Source organism: Chelonia mydas, chromosome 8, assembly GCF_015237465.2.
Source record: "Chelonia mydas isolate rCheMyd1 chromosome 8, rCheMyd1.pri.v2, whole genome shotgun sequence".
Lineage (NCBI taxonomy): Eukaryota > Metazoa > Chordata > Testudines > Cheloniidae > Chelonia > Chelonia mydas.
The window spans coordinates 33,968,957-33,983,471 of record NC_057854.1 but is presented as its reverse complement, the minus strand read 5'-3'; positions in this window follow the sequence as shown (position 1 = coordinate 33,983,471).

The window sequence follows — 14,515 nt, the reverse complement described above, 5'->3', positions numbered from 1 at the left end:
GGCCTGGGATTATTTTAAATTAAAGCTGCAGAAGCTATCGGAAGCCTGCATCCCAAGAAAGGGGAAAAAATTCATAGGCAGGAGTTGTAGACCAAGCTGGATGAGCAAGCATCTCAGAGAGGTTATTAAGAAAAAGCAGAAAGCATATAGGGAGTGGAAGAAGGGAGGGATCAGTAAGGCAAGCTACCTTATTGAGGTCAGAATATGTAGGGATAAAGTGAGACAGGCTAAAAGTCAAGTAGAGTTGGACCTTGCAAAGGGAATTAAAACCAATAGTAAAAGGTTCTATAGTCATATAAATAGGAAGAAAACAAAGAAAGAGGAAGTGGGACCGCTAAAAACTGAGGATGGAGTGGAGGTCAAGGATAATCTAGGCATGGCCCAATATCTAAACAAATACTTTGCCTCAGTCTTTAATAAGACTAAAGAGGATCTTAGGGATAATGGTAGCATGATAAATGGGAATGAGGATATGGAGGTAGACATCACCATATCTGAGGTAGAAGCGAAACTCAAACAGCTTAATGGGACTAAATCGGGGGGCCCAGATAATCTTCATCCAAGAATATTAAAGGAATTGGCACAAGAAATTGCAAGCCCATTAGCAAGAATTTTTAATGAATCTGTAAACTCAGGGGTTGTACCGTATGATTGGAGAATTGCTAACATAGTTCCTATTTTTAAGAAAGGGAAAAAAAGTGATCCAAGTAATTATAGGCCTGTTAGTTTGACATCTGTAGTATGCAAGGTCTTGGAAAAAATTTTGAAGGAGAAGGTAGTTAAGGACATTGAAGTCAATGGTAAATGGGACAAAATACAACATGGTTTTACAAAAGGTAGATCGTGCCAAACCAACCTGATCTCCTTCTTTGAGAAAGTAACAGATTTTTTAGATAAAGGAAACGCAGTGGATCTAATTTACTTAGATTTTAGTAAGGCGTTTGATACGGTGCCACATGGGGAATTATTAGTTAAATTGGATAAGATGGGCATCAATAGGAAAATTGAAAGGTGGATAGGGAATTGGTTAAAGGGGAGACTACAACGGGTCCTACTGAAAGGTGAACTGTCAAGTTGGAGGGAGGTTACCAGTGGAGTTCCTCAGGGATCGGTTTTGGGACCAATCTTATTTAATCTTTTTATTACTGACCTGGGCACAAAAAGTGGGAGTGTGCTAATAAAGTTTGCAGATGATACAAAGCTGGGAGGTATTGCTAATCTAGAGAAGGATAGGGATACCCTACAGGAGGATCTGGATGACCTTGTAAACTGGAGTAATAGGAATAGGATGAAATTTAATAGTGAGAAGTGTAAGGTCATGCATTTAGGGATTAATAACAAGAATTTTAGTTATAAGCTAGGGACGCATCAACTAGAAGTAACGGAGGAGGAAAAGGACCTTGGAGTATTGGTTGATCATAGGATGACTATGAGCTGCCAGTGTGATATGGCTGTGAAAAAAGCTAATGTCGTCTTGGGATGCATCAGGAGAGGTATTTCCAGTAGGGATAAGGAGGTCTTAGTACCGTTATATAAGGCACTGGTGAGACCTCACCTGGAGTACTGTGTGCAGTTCTGGTCTCCCATGTTTAAGAAGGATGAATTCAAACTGGAACAGGTACAGAGAAGGGCTACTAGGATGATCCGAGGAATGGAAAACTTGTCTTATGAAAGGAGACTCAGGGAGCTTGGCTTGTTTAGCCTAACTAAAAGAAGGTTGAGGGGAGATATGATTGCTCTCTATAAATATATCAGAGGGATAAATACCAGAGAGGGAGAGGAATTATTTAAACTCAGTACCAATGTGGACACAAGAACAAATGGATATAAACTGGCCACTAGGAAATTTAGATTAGAAATTAGACGAAGGTTTCTAACCATCAGAGGAGTGAAGTTTTGGAATAGCCTTCCGAGGGAAGTAGTGGGGGCAAAAGATCTATCTTGCTTTAAGATTAAACTCGATAAGTTTATGGAGGAGATGGTATGATGGGATAACATGGCTTTGGTAATTAAATATTCATGGTAAATAGGCCCAATGGCCTGTGATGGGTTTTAGATGGGGTAAGATCCAAGTTACCCGGGAAAGAATTTTCTGTAGTATCTGGCTGATGAATCTTGCCCATATGCTCAGGGTTTAGCTGATTGCCATATTTGGGGTCGGGAAGGAATTTTCCTCCAGGGCAGATTGGAAGGCCCTGGAGGTTTTTCGCCTTCCTCTGTAGCATGGGGCACGGATCACTTGCTGGAGGATTCTCTGCTCCTTGAGGTCTTTAAACTACAATTTGAGGACTTCAATAGCACAGATATAGGTGTGAGGTTTTTTTGTGGGAGTGGTGGGTGAAATTCTGTGGCCTGCGTTGTGCAGGAGGTCAGACTAGATGATCATAATGGTCCCTTCTGACCTAAATATCTATGAATCTATGCTTGATTAGCAGGGCACTTGCTAAGTGTCTGCTCCCACGTTCCTTACAGAAGCCATCGGCGTCTCTGAGCTTCCATCCCGCTTCCCGCAGCACCCTGTGCTGAGGGCACTGGAGGTTGGAGCTACTCCGTAGGGCCAACCACCCCTAGAACATACAGCACTGGATAGCAATGAACTAATCATGCAGTCTGTGGTTCTGGCCACCGCCACCAGTCACACATCCAAAGGCCAGGCCCCATCCTCTGAACAGCTGCATACCTCCCATGGCACAAACACCTGCTGTGCCACTTCTCCGCCCCCCCCCCCACAGGGAGAGGGGGCAAAGAGAAGCTGCACTTACGCTGCCCACGGCACAAACCTGCCCTAATCCCAGCCAACCGTAAAGGAAACCCAGAACTGAAGAAGCCTGCCAAGACACCATATCTAAGTACAGCAATGACCCTTACCTAGCCAGTTGCACTAACAAGCTGATGGAGCCCAACTGCCAATGGATCAGAGTCCCAAAGGAGAGGGCTTCTCGGAGATTGAGGGCCATGGCCAAGAGGGATTCAGCAGCCCTGGCAGTGATGCACTGAGAGGCTCGGGTGCTCAGTGATGCTGGTCTTACCCCAATAACCTAACAGCCTGCATAGTCGATGGGTATGCGTACACGGATTAAAGCAGGAGGACACTTCTCTCTTATTTGCTGTGAGTAAGGAAGAGGTTCTCAATCTCTTCCATACGGAGACGGCCTCACCATCCCATTTAGCAATATGGAAAGTACAGGGTGGCCAGACTCCCATGCTTTTCTTTGCAATCCCCAGATTGACAGCGCTGGTGGAAGGGCGAATGGAACCAAGAAGGCTGGGAAGGAGAGAGAATCCAGGTGTACTGGACAAACTCCAGTCTGGGCATTTCCATTCTGCCTCCTGAGGCTCCCCTCTCCGCTCCTGCCCTAAACTCTTGTGTAGTGACTCTGTGCCCCATTGAACAGCTGCTGTGCTCCACCCCAGAAATGGCTGTATTTCTCTGGTGGATCCCTGTATGTAGCTTACGTGGGCCCTTGAGGGTGAGAGTTGCTGAAAAGAATTAAATATCATTTCCCTCATTAACAGGGAGCCCAGGGCAGGCTGAACTGCTTTAAAAAGACCATTTGAAAAGACCACTTATTTCTGTAAATTTCCCAAAGCCACAAGACTCAGAGCCAGTCCCACCTCCCCAGGGGCACAGAGAGTCCTCAGCCAGAGCTTTAACTGGAGCAGCAGTTTGCCAGGAAGACAGTTACCAGTCAGACTGTCACAGGACCATTGGGCTACACAGCAAAAAGCATCACCTACAGAAAGGTAAGCAGTGGCAGGAACCAGACAGACATGTGGAGGGATGTGACAGTGGAGGCCGGCAGCCTTGGAGGAGTCTCTGTGCATCTTTGCTTGAGGGACATGTGAATCCACTGGGCAGCAGCAAAAATAACCCATTCTAGCCAATGAGGCCCCTGCAGGTGCAGCAAAGAAGCCAAACTCAGTGTGGGATCTGACCCAGCCCTATAACCCCTACTGTGAAGCTCCCCTACAAGGAGGCCCCTCCTATTACCATACAGCTGTTCCCTGTGAACCCTCAGCTCCCAGCCTGGACTGACAGCTGCATGTCATACCCCTGTGGGAGAGCTGAGCTGGGAGTTCACTGCTGGCTGGGAAAAAAGCAGCTGCACCAGCTCTGGCTGGAACTGTGTTTGAGACTAACTCCAGCCCTGCCAGGTACTGGTTTGGCTGGGGCCAGAGCATGTTCAAAGCTGGCTGCCACCTTGACCAGGGACAGCATTTTAAAACCCCTTTCACAGATGTCCCGTGCACACAGGCTGATACTGGTGTGAAGCCGGGGGAGCTGGAAGGCTGTGCCACAGGCTCCAGGCTTTGCAACAAAGGGAGGGCTCTTTCCCACACCCCTCCCCACCCAGGCCACGGGCAAGTGGCTGGTTTTCCCCTTCTGTTCCAATGCAGCCCTGCTGTTCTCTGACAGGAACAGCCCCTGGAGCAGGAGCGGCCTCCAGATTGCTCTAACTTTCACTGAGGGCTCCATGGGACCAAGAATACAAGTGGTATAATGGGTGCTTAAAGTCACCTTTGACCCCCACCAGTTCGCTCCTGCTCCAAGCACTGCTCAGGAGGAATGGAGGATCTGGCCCAGCCCATAGCCCCCCTGACAATGGCTGGAGCAGAGGAACATGTGGTTTTAAAATGACTCCCTCTATCTGCTACTCCCCCCAGTTCCCATCTTTCACACATCTGCTTCTGCATCTGCTCCAGAGTTTGCACGTTCTGGAAGACCTATCCTTTCAGGAGTCATAGTCTGTATATTCCAGATGTCAGTGTGTTGTAGGAGCCAGCCAGCACGAGAGGAACATGCCAGGAACATCTGTTTCATAAGCACATTACAAACTCTCCTGTATCAGAACAGAAGCGCCTGTTCTGCATTTCATGTGGAGTTTCTCTTCACAAAAAGAGCTTTGTGGATGTGCTGCACTGAAAACAGCCTACAATTTTATCTATCACTTTACATTTCCGGGGGTTTTCTTGGTTCTGCTTGCAAGCAGGGGGCTCAGTAGGGAAGACTGATATGTGACGTGGAGCTAGCAGCAGAGAATCTAAAGACAACCTAAAGTGGGGTGAGTTGTGCCTTTCTATTTTAGGGAGCAGTCTGCTTTGTTGCTCTCTGTTTTGGGGTTCCTGTGTGTAATTCTGAATTCTAAGAAACAGTGTTACGCTGAAACCTTCCAGAAAGTGTTTTATATTTGCATTTTGGCAGAGCTCCGACCTTCTCCCTGTGGGTCCCGCGCTTCCAAGCGGTCTATGCTAGCTTCAGAGGCTCACCACAACCCTCCACGTAGTCCTCCTCTCTCTAGGGCCAGGGCTACAGTCTACTGAGCCCTTTTCATCATAAGCCAGCAATGGAGGTTGGTGAGAGAATTTCCAGAGTCTCTGTTGATCCTATGGCCTCATGCCAAAACAGTTTAGCGTCCTGTCCTGACAGTGGCCTGTTTTCCCCTCCCAGGAGGTGTTTCTGTAGTGGTGGGTTGGAGGGAACCCGGGCCCACCCTCTACACCGGGTTCCGGCCCAGGGACCCTAACGGTAGCAGCTGTTGGCAGCCAACTTTTCGCTGCCAGACTTGCTGCATTTCCCTGGGCCATTTCCCCACAGCTCTCCTGCTTCTCCCTTCTTCACCCTTACCTTAGGGCTCCCTTACCAATGACTTGAGGGTGTCTTCATTATCCAGCCCTTCAGCCGTACTTTCTCTCCTCTGGCTCTTCTCTGCCTGACTGGAGTCAGCCCTTTTATATTATCAGAGGGGCCTTAATTAGAGTCAGGTGGTCATATTAGCTTAATGGCCTCACCTGACTCTTTGCAGGTTAATTGGAGTCAGGTGTTCTCATTAGCCTGGAGCAGCCCCTGCTCTGGTCAGTCAGGGAACAGAAAACTGTTAATCCAGTGGCCACTATATCTGCCTTCTGCTACTCTGCTGTACCCAGCTGGCCTGGGTCTATCACAGTATCTAACTTTTCTGTGCATGAGGCATGAACATAACACTGGAGTCACCAGGAGCTCCTGTATCAAGTGGTGGGCTTTGTATCAGGTGGAGAAACTGATCTCTTCAGCATCAAGGTTAAAGTGAACCTTCCATTATAGCACCAGAGCTGAGCCCCTTCCAAACTCTCACATCCACAGCAACGCACCTGGCGCATGTCAGGCACAAACACAGGCTAGGTTTGAAGTATCTAGCTAGTGAGAGATGAGGGTTTAACAAAATAAAGGATTTGGGGAAATTTTCCTTATTTCTCTGTAGTTCGTGATATCTCAAGCGCAGGTTAACCTACAAATGGCAAATTGGTTTAAAGGGTGCTGGCTTTGGCAAAGACAGGGGCTTTAGCTAATTTGCTGGGAGACGTGCGTGGTTATTAAATACAATTGGTTCATGCACTAGGAATGCTGGAGCGTTTCCCAAGGTAGCATGGCCTATACCCAGCACATAAGCTGTCAGGGCCCTGCACACACAAAGCTCCAGATCCATAAAGGGACTTAGACTTCTGAAGTCCAGATATAGGCTCCTCTGTGAGCAACAAAATCCCTGTTCAGCTGTCATCAGTAGGTGCCTAAATGTCTGCTGTAAAAGTACTCCAGGTACCTAAGTTCCTGCCTCAGGCAGAGTGAGGCAGCAACGTGCATGCCTCAAGCCCAGTGGGACCCACAGACAGGGATATAGGATAGGTGTTCCTGAGGGGCCTGATCTGGTACCAGTGCTCAGAGGCTGCCTAACTCCACACAAAACAGTTAGGGGTGGAGGGAGAGGAGTCCTTCCTTGTGACCTTTACCCAGTGGTTAAGGTATTCACTGGCGTATGGGAGACCGCCATTCAATTCCACTCTTTGCCTGATGAGAAGGGACCTGAACAGGGACCTGCGACCTCTCAGGTGAATGCTCTAGCTGCTGGGCTAGAGAGCGATCCTCACTTTTTCTTGTCCAATTAATAGTTACATTTTTAAATTAAAGTGGAACAGCTTTAAGAGGAGAGACTGAGACCACATCAGAGCATGCCACAGCCTAGTGGTAGGCACTCTTCTGAATCCCTTTGTGGGTCCAGGCAAAGAGCGAAACTGACTATCCACAAAGCAAACAGCAACCCAGAGGTTAGAGGGGTTTCCCTTGGTCATTCAGAGCCATCACGGGTGTTGTTTGTAAGCACAGTAGCTAAAGAGACACAGAGGGGTGATTTCTAAGTTGACCATCTCCTTAAGCAGCCACTCAAGGGATGGACCATAATCATAGCTGCGGTGAGCTGTCGAATAAAGAGGGGCCAGAACTGTGCTCAGTATAGCTGGGGATACTGGAGTCAGTCTCTTAAGGTAGGGGTTGCCTGTCACTAGTCTTATGGCTTTTGTTTTCCTTAAAGCTCCAGCTCCTGGAGTCCAGTGATTACTGGAGACTCGGCTTCCAGTTAAAAAAGGATGTTTCTAGCCCATCTCACTGCAGAGAAGTGCTGGAAAACCCAAATCTTACAGGCTCAAGAACTGGACTGCAAATAAAAACCCAACATTTGTTATTTTTAGAATCTCCGGTTTTGGGGACCTGACCCATGATTTTTGAATGCTTGGGCTGGCACTCCCAAGGGAGCTGGTGCCTAAATACCTTTGGGGACCTGGGCCACACCCCTCACAAATCAATGACAAAAAGCCACTGAGACACTCCTGTACCGATGGGACAGCTGTGCTGTGCATCTGGTATCTCCATGTGGCACACCAACCCCTGGGTGGCAAAATTGCCCGAGTCTTGTCTATGCTACTGATTCCACTGATGCAACCGGAGTACTACAGTGATGACTTTTGCTTTCACAGACAAGGTCCTCTGTTAGGAGAGTGCTGCAAGATGGCTTCTGTTCCTAGTCTAATCAGACTTCTCTCTCAGGAACACCCTAGTAATCCTTTGGCATCTGGAATGACATTTTGCCCAGCAATCATGTTGGCACAAATGTGGGAGTGTGAACACACCTCTAAACAAAGCCCCATTGCCAATAATTCAGTTAGCGCCAGGCTTAGCCCTCAGCGCCTCCGGGCTGTGAAGTGCTGCTCTATTGTCAGAAGATTCACATTTAAAGAGTTCCTTTTCACTCTGGTACTGCCTGATCTGGAGCTGGTGTTCGACTTAACAGCATTCTCAGAAGCATGGATGAAGCGTCAACGTTTACCTTTTGTAAAATCAAGTATTCCACTCAGCCTATGGTTAGCCCCTCTCATTAGTAGCTGCATCCTTGACTGCACACAATTTATCCTGAAAGAAATGCAGGAAAAGCACATCAGAGGGATGCAAGTAGATCAAACCACAGGTGTGACACACATGCATATACGGAAATGTTCCTTGGTCTGCAATAACATCTGTGAGTTTAAAAAAAACCTCCAATTCTCTACAGATTCCTTCCCATTTAGTAAACATTTTGCTGTATTTTTAGTGCTGGCTGAGGCACAAACACATTTTGTTTTGGTTGATTTCCCTCTGCTTGAGCACCTACCTCATCAGTATCAGAGAAACATGTACAGAACAGGAGTTTCACATGCCTATAATGCAAAGTGAGAGGGTCACCAGTACTTGGGGTGTGCGCGCAAACCGGCTTATTTTAAAACAGATTCACTGGTCAAGGAAATATGTTACTTACCATACAGGAATGAATTGGAGATGTTTTGTCCCTATGGGTCCTCCACTGTAGCATGTATGCGCGCCTGGGCACTCTCGACCAAAGAATGCAAAGTAGTGTCTATGGGCCCGCCCCTGCTAAGAGCGGCACCTCGCACCTCCAGACAAGGGCATACGGAGGCACAGGCCCACTGCCACTCGGTTCCTTCTGGACAGTGAAGCAGAGTCTCCACTCCTGAGGGGCAGCAAAGTGGAAGGTGGAGCTATTATATGGACAAAACATCTTGAAGAAGGACCGCATCGCCAAAGGTGGCAGCATCCTTGGAAGCTGGGTAGATGGTGTAATGCTGGGCAAAGGTGCAAATGGAAGACCAAGTTGCAGTCCTATGGACGTCTATTATGGGATCATTCAATAGAGCTATAAATGTGGACTGAGAGCTAGTGGAGTGTGCTATCACTCTGAGGGAGCTGCATCCCAGTGGATTCATAGCAGGTTAAAATGTACCTTGACGGTCTGAGTGGAAATAGGTTGTCCTTTCACTCTCTCTGCAAATGATACGAATCATCTGGGAGAGACCCAAAAAGGCTTTGTCCTGTCAAAGTAGAAGGCAATAACCCTTCTGACATCTCGTGTATGTAGGATGGCCTCCTCTCTGGAGCCACTGGGCGTTGGGTAGGACACTGGTAGATGGCTCTTGATTAGTATGGAATTACAAAGAGACCTTAGGGAGGAAGCAAGGATGGGGACATCGTGTAACCTTATCTCTATAGAAGGTAGAGAATGGTGGATCTGCCATGAAAGCACCAAGCTCTCCCATTTGTCTAGCTATAAGGAACAAAGTCTTGAGGGAGAGGTAGAGGAGAAAACAGGTGATCAAGTGTTGAAAAGGGGGTTTCCTCAGGGCACCAAGAACGAAATTAAGGTCCTGTTGGGGACCATATCGGGGTAAAAGATTGTGTAAGACCTTGAGAAATCTGGCTGTAGCAGGGTGGGCAAAAACTGAGAAGGCCTCAAGTGAGTGGAAGGTTGCAATAGCGGTCAAATGTACTCTGAAGTCAGTGATGGACACTGTGTCTTCAAATCCAACAGGTAGTCCATGATTTTAGAGAGTGGAACCTCCAATACTTAAGAGTGATGAGGACATCAGGACTGGAAGAGTTCCCACTTTTGAAAGTAAGTTTTGTGAGTACTAGGTTTCCAGATAGGAGAACTGACTGTACTTATCCGAACAGGTAGGTTCCATGCCCAAGAACCATCTAGGAACTTTGCTCTCAGGTTCAGGGTGGAGAGGCTGGGATGAAGCAGGGTCCCAGAATTCTGTGACAGGAGAGCTGTTCTGAAATGAAGTGGGAGAGGCATTACCACAGAGAGGTAGAGGAGGTTCAAAATCCATACGTTTTGGCCAGGATAACCCTCACTTTCTGTTGTAGTCTGAGCAAGGTCTGAAGGATCAAATACACTGTCACTGTCTATTCCTCCATATAGCAGGAGCTGCATGGTGGCAGGTCCCTGCCTCCTTACATGCCCGGATTTGGAGGCACGAGGTGCTGCTCTGCACAAGCACAGACACCAGACTCTGCTTTGCATTCTCTGGGCAAGAGTGCAGTGGAGCACCCGTAGGGATATGCAACTTCAGGTTCTTCTTGAAGTATATCAGCTCACCAGAGAAACTGATTCAAGGGAATTAAAGAAAAAATTCTTTCAGTAGATAACAGCTGCCTCAGAGAAGTGCAGAATGTTAGAGAGCTCGATTTAGAAAGCTTCTCATGTGCACAGGTTTAAAAGGCTAGGATGCTTTTTCAAATGCTATTTTAACCAAATCAGGTTGTTTTAACTGTGATTTGTTAGAAACAACAATGCCAAAACAAAGTAAGTGATTTGTTAACTGACTATCAATAACACATATTAATCACTGAGGAAGGTCTTAAAGGGGCAATTTGAAATCTAATTAATTTAAAAACAGCAGTTTCAGATCCTGCACTTGCTCACATAAGCCCCAGCCAACTTCTATGGTTCTGCGATCATTTTCCCATCTTTAAAAGTATTGGATTCTCCCCTGGTGCTGAAGGAAAGACCCACACAAACAACTGATGGAGCAATCTGAAAGGGGACAAGGAGTACTTTTTGTAACTTCTCAAAGTCATCTTGGATGCTTCTGGAACCAGTTAAAAATAGAGACAGAGGGGTGATGTTTACCCCTTGATATAAAAGTCCTTGCACTTTTATATCATGCTTTCCTTTACTTCTCAGTCTCAAAGCACTTTACGAAGCTGAGCAATGTTATTGCTCCCATTTTACAGATTGTAATATAGAGGTGAGGGCAAAACATTTGTAACAAGTGGTCATTGGGTGAAAGTGGCCAAGACTCCTTGGGACAGGTTTTCAGTGGTGCGGAGCACCCACAGCTCCCATTATCTTTGGTACTCAGCACTTCTTGAACAGCAGGCATTAAATTAGCTACTAATCCTGAGGGGGGCACCCTCTAAATTGGTAGACATTTTAAAAAATGTGAAGTTGTAGTGATTTCCCTGCAGTCACCTACACTGACTCAGTGCAAGTCTGGAACAGGACCTAACACGGCCCCTAGGCCTGTGTTTGGTTCACTAGGTCTAGCTGGCCCTGACTTGCTGTACCTGTACAGAAGATAAATTGCACTTAAAATTCTCTTCACGTCAAAAGATCTTTAAATGTCAGGCTGGCAGGAAAACAAGAATTCCATTTTGCAAAAAAATGTTTGGAGCCAGAAGGAAGACCACCTTGTCTGACTTGCTGGATAGCACCAGTTCTGAAGTTTTCTTGTTCTGTATCATCATGAAAACAAGACCTGAACATTTTTATGAAAAAAAACAACAACAAAACATGATAGACACCCCCCACCCCAAATATCCAATTACCCAGTGGTTCGGGCACTCACCTGGGACTTAGGAGATCCAGATTTAAGTCCCTTCTCTGTCTGATTCAGAGCAAGCAGAGACCCAACCCGGCTTAGCCTGGTGGTTAGGTTTGTCCGTCCAGGGGTGAAAGTAACTTAAGGGACTTACCGGTATGGAGGGTGGCCAGGGTCCTGAGCAAGGTGGTAGTAGGGGGCTCAGCCAGAAGGGGTGGGGCCTCGGGTGGAAGGGGTGGGGCTGTGGCCAGACTCCCCCATGCAGCCCTTCAGCACCACCTGGCGCCGATTTAAAGGGCCCGGGGCTCCGGTAGCCGGGAGCCCCGGGCCCTTTAAATCACCACCGGAGCCCCATGGTAGTGGTAGCAGCGGCCGGGAGCCCTGAGGCTCTGCTGGCAATTTAAAGGGCCAAGGCCTCCGGTGGCTGACGGGAGCCCTGGGCCCTTTTAAATTGCTGGGCCCTGGGGAAACTGCTGGTATGGTCGGCTGCGTACCAGCTCTTACCAGTATGCTGTACCAGACCATACCGGCTTACTTTCACCTCTGTCCATCTCAACTCTATCCTAGAACTGAGAAATCTTCCAGATGAAAGTTTTGTTGAAATATTTCCATTTTGAAAAAATTTGGTGTTTCCCAACAAAAAACATTTTGTCAAAGAGATTCCTGATCTGGTCTACATAAAAAGCTACCTGAAGTCCGTGCAAGCCAATTTGGAAATAGAAGTTCCAAAGGCAACAGTTTACAATCACACACATGCTTCCTTCTTGTGGGGAATAAAGTCTAGAAAGCACCCATGATAGGAACAAAGCTGACTGGCTGGCAATTAAATGGAGAGAGGTGAAAGAACGAGATAATTTCAGCCATAACCCAAACCTATTGAGTGAAGCCAGCACTACTTCAAGAAAGGAGTAATATGTTACCTCTTGTTAGGATGTCAAGATGCAAGCCCATACATTTAACGCAGAAGTCTAGCTAGAACTTTATTAGAGATCCAATTGAAAAGAATTACAGTAATTACTGCTTGATGTAATTAAGTGTCGGGGTAAGGATTTCAGCAATTTGTCTCATCCACTCCTGCCAAATGTGAGGAATATTCCTCTAACAAGATAAACGAATCAGCAGAACCGATGCAAGCTAAAGAACCAGTATGCAAGTATAAGGCTTCCAATCTTCTACCCACCTGGTGCTTAATGAAATAGAGGCCATGTTGGATACTATGGTATCAGGTTTATTGGCGTACATCTAGCTGCCTTAACTTGATACTTACTCACTCACTAGAAAAATTTCACTCTCATCCATGATTTAAAAGATATGAGAAAGATGGCATAGAAACAGCAACTGTGTGAAGGAAAGAATCATTCCGTCACTGATGCAATGTGGAAATTTGGGCTATACTATACCTTCTAACTGCACATGGAAGTACTTCGTGTCATGGGTGGCTCTAAATATGGTATGTTTCCAAACACACCATAACTATGGCTGCTAATCATGACACCATCAAGATCAGCCTCAGCAGGCACTTGGCCCTCTGCCTGTAACCAGCTCCCAACACTTATTGATGTGTAGAAGAAACTGGCCTGCTTCCGCCCTTCTCTGAGTGCATTGTCCCCCCAATGGTGCTGAGGCAGCCCCACAGCCCCAGTCTGGTACTTATGCAGTACTATCAATCCCAAGTGTAGCAACACCCTGCAAGGAACGTGGAGGAACGACCATGGGTTGCAGGAGGCAACAGCGTAGAGGAGGCAAATGGCTAGAATATTAACTGCTGCTGAATCAGCTCTGTAAATAAAGCTTGCTTTAATAACGAGAACATTTACTTTAATAAGACTGGACTCCTTATGTTATTACTTAGCAGGGAGATATACCACGCCTTCAGAAGTCATGAGATGAGTCTCCAGGGGTTACATTTTCAAGCTTTCCTTCACAATCACAAGGGCTAGAAAAGAACGAATAAGACATTTGGATGCATGTAAGCTGTTCAAGAACAGCATGAGATGCATGTGCAGCAGAAGTGAGATCCACATGGACAAATACTCAGCACTTAATTTTTTTAAAAACTGAAGCTGAGATAGTCATGTAATCCTCTGACTCAAAGAGCTGGGACTCTTAAGAAAAACACCAGGTATCAGAAGCATTAGCAACATTCCCTTCTGAAGTCAATGGGAGTACTCATGAGCTTAGAATCAGCACATGTTTAAGCACCTTGCTGAACTGGAGCCTATCTGCTTGTCCTGCAGGTTCTCTATAGACATCTCAGTACATGCAGCTGGCAGAGGGAGCATGTTTTTGTCATTCACTAAACCCATTTGGTTTTTTAGACCAGGATATCCTCATCTGCAGCCTGCGTTACATTCATTGCTTTTGTACTAGATCTCTCCTATAAACTGCATCCCAAAACTCTTTACAAAGCCAACTGCAACACCATGGAGCGGGAATGCAAAGGCATAGGCAAGCAAGCTGAGAGGCTTCATGTAAGATCTGAAGTGAGATGGAGTGTCGATAAGACAGCTATCCTGGAAGGGTGTGGCACATCGCAAAAGCTACCCATGAGAAGGCACTCAGATCTACTGGGAACCAATTATGAGGAAGCAAGAAGATGGCAATTTAAGGAGCTGAAGCAAAGAGGGGAGGAGAGAGCACCAAAATACTTGAAACCAACTGGAAGAGTTTTAAAAACAAACACTTGAGAAAGCAGAATTCTGGAGTCTAAGGAGCTTGTTGGGGAGCTCACAGCAAAGTTGGTTGGAGTAGTCAAGAGATAAAAGCACACAGAGAAATTAAGGCAATGAGCTATTACAAGGAGCAGTGACGGGGGTGGCTGAATTTCAGTTCATTTACCAGTGAACAGTTTGTAAAGTGCTTTGGAATCCTTCAGCAGAAGGAACTTGTGTGTTACTTGATTCAGCCATTGATGTGATTAATTCCCTATGTATGTAGTAGCATAGGAAGTTTTGATTTCAATACAGAGCTATTCTGATATGCCGAGTTTTCAGCAGCTGAATTCTACCTTAAAATACAGGGGGCAGTATCAGCTCAACATTACCTCTCA